Source organism: Rhea pennata, unplaced genomic scaffold (assembly GCF_028389875.1).
Source record: "Rhea pennata isolate bPtePen1 unplaced genomic scaffold, bPtePen1.pri scaffold_40, whole genome shotgun sequence".
In the NCBI taxonomy this organism is placed as follows: domain Eukaryota; kingdom Metazoa; phylum Chordata; class Aves; order Rheiformes; family Rheidae; genus Rhea; species Rhea pennata.
Genome location: NW_026907681.1, coordinates 2283510 through 2290867, shown reverse-complemented (window position 1 = coordinate 2290867; position 7358 = coordinate 2283510). Strand labels below are relative to the sequence as shown.

Here is a 7358-nt window from a genome sequence, read left to right as displayed (position 1 = left end):
CTGGCAGCCCCATCCTGGAGCAGCTCCTGGCTGCGGGCTCCCAGGGTCCTGGGGGCAGGGGTGGGCACATCTCGAGTAGGCCTGCCCTGCTCATCCCCTGTGCCCCTGCAAAGCTGCCACAGATGGAGCTGCAGCAGTGGTGGTGGCCCTGGAGCCGTACTGAGGACTAGAGCAAGTCCTGCACTAGCCAAGCAGCCAGTACCCAATAAACTGCAACCACCCAGCCTTGCTGCCTGGGGCCTGATTGCTGCAGCATGTGCTGGGGGGAGGGGGAGGGTGACAGTGCAGCGTTATGGCTAGCGGGGTGAGAGATGGACATGTGCATCGTTCTACCCTCCACCCTAAAAGCTGCACCCTGCTGCAGTGTCAGGGCACGGATGCTCTTGCCCCAGAGCCCGGGTGGTAGGGAACATGAGTACAAGCACCTGCTTGCCCTGCACTGCAGCAGTAGGGGAGGAGGACAAGTCACCCCCCAACCCCTGCCAGCCTGGTGCATGGACCTCTGCCAACACCAACCCTGCCCTGATGCTGCAGCTCTCTGAGCCTATGCCCAAAAGCAATTCACAGCAGGTACCTGGCAGTAACTCACCCAGGTATAACCTGATTATTTTCTGGCTCTCAGGTTACAGCAGCTCAGCTCAGCACATCCTCCCCCAGCATAGCTCAGCCCAGGCAGAAGTTTGGGGGAAAGGGGTCTTGCCACACCGGGCAAGGGAAGACCCCAAGCCATGTCTTGAAGGCTCTCCCACAGGCTGGAGGGTGGGGATGCAGATGGAGGACATGCCAGGGGTACAGGCAGGGGACTTCTGGTGCACCAAAACCTCCTCTTGCTCCCCTTGCTGGGCTGGGGAGCATCTTCCCCCTTTGACTTGGGGTGCAATTGCTCACAGGAACAAGGTAACACCATTGCAAGAGGAGTCTACCTTGTCCTCATTCCAAGAAGAGGACCTGGCTTCTCTAGGACCAAAGAGCAACTCTGAGCAGGCAAACCTATGGGAAGGGCTTGGGGGAAGGAGCCAGCCTCTCACTGTAGAGCAGCAGGATGAAGGCAAGTGCCTGCCCCCACCTCCAGCAGCTCATTGCCCTGAGGAGAGCAGGAGCAATGATGCAGGGCTGAGAGGAGCTGCCTGGCGCAGGTTGAAGCCACTGGAGGCTCCGCTGGACCAAACCTTAACTCAATTGCACAACGCAGTGATTGCATTAGGGCCAGGTTTCTCTGCCCCTCCAGGCCAGCTCATTTCCTCCAACTCTAATATCAAGAAAACAAACACATACGTACAGCCCCCTCAACCCCCCTTTCAGCAGTACTAGATGGAGGGAGGGCATAGCGAAGGACAGGACCACTTGCCCCATAACCCAATGCTAATAGAAACAGGTATACTATAGAAGTGAAAAAACAAAGCTCAGAAAAATATTTTCAATACAGGTATGTGTGGAGGGCATTGAATACAAATATATATATATATATATGTATATATACACACACACACACACACACACATATAGAAAAGGAAGTGTCAGAAGTAGCTGAACACACAGTGTTTCAAAATGCCCAGAAAATTAACTGGAATCTAGTAATCTTGGCTCCCCTCATGCTTTTTCAGGCTTCTGCAAGCAGGAGTAGATGGAAAGGACCAGGAGGCCAGGCTTCAGCTAAGCACTGGCCTCCTGGGTTTCATCACACCTGTGCTGGGATTTCAGTGAGCAGCCCCCCCACCCTATGACTCACTGCTGTCAACTTGAAGCTTTAGCACCCAAGTGGGACAGCTCCCTTGCTCCCCTTCCAGCCCAACAAGAAGAGTCTGGCTTTCTCCTCCCTCTAGGAATCCTGCCCCATGGCTCAGAGAATGCTCCTTTCCAGGGTGCCTACAGCTCCCTGCTGTGTGTGGGCCATAGCACGTGCTCCTCTACCCAAAGAACCAGATGCATTGTCTGTGACACATTTAATTGTCTAAAACTCCACATTAAAACCACAGAGATTCATGCACACAGGGTGCTGCCTACAGCACAAACTCCCATCCCAAACTGGGCTTCTGCAGGGCTCTGGCAAATGCAGTCCCCCCTCCCCCATAGAGAGCAGTTCCAGCCCTAGGCACCTTCTTAATTCCCCCAGCACAGCACCAGGCTGTGACCAGGACTGCCCCAACACTGCTTAGCGCCCCCACACAGTGCAAGATGGATATGTGGCTTCTCCGAGATCTATCACAGAGCACAAATGCTCTTCAGCAGAGGTGAGAGCAAGTACCCAGAGCTGACCCAGCAACAAAAAAAGACAGCAGGACAAGTTCATCACATCACTGCTGGAGCTGGTGGTTTGTACGGAGCAGCCACTCAATAGTTTCCAGCAGACAGGCCACGCTCTAGTGCCAAGCAATGCTCTGGAAGATGTTGATGTGCTCCATGAAGATCTGAGGGGGAAGATACCAGTGAGGGAGGGCTGCCCAGCACACCTCATGCATGAGCCAGGGAAGATGGAAGCTGGAGGGGACAGGGGGGAGAAGGCCAGGCCAGGAGAAGTTCTGCAAGCTGGTCAGGCAGGACTGCCTGGGTTGAGCACAAAGCAACGAATAAACAGCCAGAAAGCACAGAGAGATGAACTTGTGCCAGATGGGCTGAAAGGGACAAGTTATCACTGGGTTTTTCACTGGCTATTACAGAGGAGCTGCTGGCAGGAGGCTGGACCTGGTGGCAGGATGCACACATACCTGGGAAGAAATGGTGAGGGCAAAATCTCCAGCACAACTGCAGTACACAGGCATAGGTGTCTCCTTCACACCATGACACTTCTTGCACACCTAGAGGCAAAGGATAGCTGGGATAGCAGACAAGGCTGAGCAGCTCAGTCCTTTGACAGGGCTCTCTGGGGAGACACCACTGACATCAGGTCAATGGGTCAGGCCTCAGCCAGCCAGCAAAAGGCTGCAGCTATGTGCTGAGAAGAAGTGGGGAGCGCTCGAGCCAAACTCTCCTCATCATATCTCCACTGCATCACATCAGTCAGAGAAGTAAGGTTGGGCTGCTCGGTTTCAAGGAGCAGAGAGCAGCTTCAGCCCTCCTGCTGCAGCCTGCCACATCAAGGGCAGGCTCCCGCAGCACGGCCGCCCAGCACTCATCAAGTCCTGCAGCAGGTAGGCCATTAGCTTCTTCTGCAGCGCTTCCACCAGTGCCATTTCAATGGAATCCGAGTCATACTGGGCCTGGCAGTTGGAGCATACCCAACTGGGCAGCACTGACCCATCCGAGGGGCAGAGAGAAGGGAGATGAAAACAAGTGTGACTCTTCCCAAGAGAAAGCACGGTGCAGCCTCAGCCCTCGCAGCCTAACAAGAGCATTCAGAGAGCCCCGAGTGCCAGGAAGCCATAACCAATTTCGGGAGGGGATAAAGCATCAGCCAAAGCACCAGCACACCTCAAACTGTCACAGGCAGCTCGGAAAGGGGATGAGCAGAAAATAACCTTGAAGGGAGGTTTATCGCTGTCATGGAACCAAGCAGACCTTCAAAGCAAAAGGACTGAGAGAGAGAGAAAGATGGACAACATGTGAGTGAATGACAGGCCGAGAGCACAACCATGCTAGTGTCCCCAAGAGGGACTTCATGCATGCAGCCAGGGCAAAGGGGATTTCCTGGGAAAGCAAGGCTGTACCTGCGAGAGGGCAGGGTCCTTGCACAGGTCCAAGTCCCTGCAAAAATTGCACTTCCTGCAGATGACTTCAGGGAGCATGTAGGAGCAGCAAGGGTCCCGAAACTGGGCTTCTTCTGAGAACTCACCCACCTCAATGAGGCGCAGCAGGTCCCGGCGCAGTTTGTTTACTTGGTTAGTTATACTGGCATCCAGGGACAACACCTACAGGAGACAGTGTTAGGTAAGGCCACCAGCAGAGAAGACGGTCCTCACGGGGACTCACTCTGATGCGAGTGCTAGCTGGGCAAAACAAACTGATTGTAGAATTGCAACAGATTCTTAAAAAAAAAAAAAAAAAAAAAAGAAGAAAAAAAAAAAAGAAGAAAGCACAGCCCACCCCACTAACCTTGTAGATGTATTTGATGAACTCTAGAGCTGGGTTGTTGAGTGGCAAGTAGGAGCCAGGTAGCACTGAGAACATGTCTGAGGGCTCAGTGGCATTATGGGAACCAGCCATCTTCTTCTGGATCTTCTGAGTGACGGTGAAGAAGCTCTGCGTGAGCTCGTTGGTCACATAATCCTGTGAGAAAGTGATCACGCCTGGAGAGGAGGAGCAGAGAGAGCTCTTGAGCCATATGGAAGCATATGGGGACAGCAAGGTGGGCAGCTCTCTTCCTGCTGCAGGACTGGCCCAGCAGTGCTGCACACAGCTCTCCCATGGCTAACTGTGGCTAACCGTACTCACCAGGCATGGCTCCCGTCTCTCCCAATGCCTCCTGGGACACCTGGCTCGTGGCCCTCCTCTTGATGGGAGCGCTCTGAGGGGCATTGTGCTGCAGCTCCTCGCTCCTCCTTCATGCTGTGGTACACAGCCACAATGTAGGCTGCAGAGACTCGTAAGAAAAGCTCCAGATGCAGTCCACGATGGGAGAGTGGCACAAGCGCGACTGTGCTTGTCGACTCTCCTGGGGCACCAATGACTAATCAGGAACTAGTGACCTTCTTCCCCTCTCTGAGAGAGTTCACACTGGCGCTGAAACCACCCAAACAATGATATTTACAGACATGGAGGTGGTTCCTTCTGTATCACATCCAGCACAGTGCAATCTTTGACTGTAAGGGGTTCTTTGGATCAACATCAGAACCTTCTCAGTAGCACAGAGAGCTTCAAGAAGCTGTGGGGAATGCTGTGGATATGGCTTGGGCAGCAGCAGGGTGGGGATAGCTCTAATCACCAGAGGTAACATTCAAAGTAGGACCAGGCAAGCAGCAGACTGCACTCACCCAACACAATCCTGAGGAAGCAGTTCTGACAGGAGGCAGCCTGGGGGAGAAACTGCACGATGTTCCAATTATTCTCTAGCAAGTCCTCCACATTTGCTTCTCCATCCTCCTCCTCTTCTTCCTTGTCCTCCTCTTCCTCACTGTCCTCATCCAATACTTGACTCTTGCTAGAGTCCTGCTGGAATGGAGCACAAGCCATGCCCAGGCTTTCGGTTGGTGATGTCGTAGCAGTTCCCTATATCCAAACCAATAGCTCCCTGCTCAACTCAACCCACTGCACCCCTGTCTCTGCAGGACTGAGCACTTCCCATCTCTCACCTCCCCAGAGTGGACGCTAGAACGCACTCTTCCCTTGATACCTTCGTAATTTGCTGGATCCATCCAGAGCAGGAATTCCCAGCAGCGGCAGAAGGAAATAGTCAGAGAGTGAAAAATCTCCTTTGAGTGGATGCTGGAGGCAAGAGACTGCAGTCACACACAATGTTGGCATCTTCCCTAGCTAATAACCTTCTCCATGGGAGGCAATGAGGAGCAGGCGATGTTAGCAAGAGAGCAGTTCACTTCTCACATCCAACCATGCTTCAGCAAATGGACTCAGTACAGAAGGCTGCAGAGCAGTCATTAGCAGAACTAAGGGCTGCAGAGGAATCATACCCACGCTTCAACTGCCTCTTGTGTCAAGATGCCTGTCTTAGGAGCCTACACATCATAGTATTCTAGAGACGCCTGCTGGATCACATCAAAACTGATACTCACGCTGGAACCTTCTTCCATGTCATTGATGTGATGGGACTGTAACACTGTGTTTACAGCCAAGCTCTGAATATCCGGCTCCAGACACACTGTGAACAAACACAACCTGTCAACGGGCAAGCAGGGCAGAGAACCAGCAAGGACACAATCCCCTCTCCAGGTATGATGAATGCACCCACTTGCCAGGACTTTCCACAAGTTGTAAGAGCTCTTTACAGGTCTTGCTGCATCTACCGAGTGCAACATCAAGATATTCATATCAGGAAATGGTGAAAGCCTATATGGTACTGCAGCAGCATGGGAAACCGTGCTGCTCTCCAGACTGCCACACACCTTGTATTACAGGCTTTAAAGGACACTTTTGGCACATGGCCAGACCTCTCCCCTCTCTGGCTGTGATGCTATGTATGGATGGCCCCATTCACTGCACAGCTAAACAGCATAGCACCTTCCAACAAAACTTGGATCTACTTCCGCTCCAGGGGCCACCAGCTTTTTCTGGAAACTGCAGCAGAGGTGCTCAGAAGAACTATCAGTCAGCTTGTTTTGCATCACAGAAAGATTCATCCTAGCGACCACCAGAAGTGATCTTCTGAATGCTGCTATGAGAGGCCACAAACTAGGAAATAATCTGTATTTAAATGCCTACCTGCATTTTCTTCTATTGCATACAGGACCTTCTATCCCCAGGAGATGCCAATTGCATATATCCTGTCCAGATCATCATTGCTCAACTTCTGAAGCTGTCAGCAACTGCAGAACTGCTCAGATACTCTTCTGCCACTGCAGCCATCCTTCTCCTGAGCTCATGGAAGAGCACTTAGCTCTGCTCCCACTCAGTGCTATCCTACCTGTGGAGTAGCAGCCAGGGTTGCTTATCTCCACTGAGGCTCTCTTGTCAAACTCCATAACTAAACGGTTATCATCAGCCTCTTTACCCCCCAGCTCTGGGCGGGCCGTCGGTGAGAGCCACAGCAAATGGTTGTGGCGACGGAGGTGGCGGGAGAAAAACAGGTCAGAACCAAAAGGTAGACATATCATCAGGGAGATTCCCAATGGGGATGTGGTAATATCTGAGGAAAGGAAAAAGGTACAGTCATCGGCGTAAACACATCAACAGAAGAACTGTGCCAGCATCATATTTGCTTGTCCCAACAAGGGCAAAAGCACAGAAGGTGAAAGCATCTGGCCTCATCTTGGCCTCAGGCTCCCGCAGTCTCCCTTTCCCACCCAAGCACGAACAAAGTAACCTCTCTAGGGGAATGTGGCCACCTCAGGCACCTGCCCTCCTCAAAAGCCTGGGATAGGCACGTGTCCAAGTTGAGGCAGTGGCGGATCACGCGGCAGGCTGCACGGCGCTGCCAGTCCAGGACTGAATAGCTGACGGCATCTGTTACTCAGACAGGGACCAAAGGAAACTCCTCGATGATGGGAATCCCACTTGCCAGTCGTTTCAGGTCCCAGTTAGACTGCACAGCAAGAAGTGTGGGGCCCCGGCGCTCATCCTACACAAAGGAGGAGAGGACATGCCCTGGTACATCCCTTCAGCCGGCACCTCTGCTCAGCAGGAAACCAGCTGTGTGAATGAGTGCTCACATGCCCCATTCCTGCAGTGGTCCCTGGTCCTCCACACAGTAGAGACAGTGTACTCAGAGTCTCTTGAAGCACCTCCCACTGAATAACCAGCTCCACAATTGA

At 52.8% G+C, this 7358-nt stretch overlaps 1 pseudogene; it reads right to left on the bottom strand.

Annotated features, from left to right (window-relative positions):
• Positions 1-2283: 2283 nt before the first annotated feature.
• The window catches only part of LOC134154768 (DNA polymerase epsilon catalytic subunit A-like), a 41980-nt pseudogene continuing 36905 nt past the window's right edge, over positions 2284-7358 (bottom strand).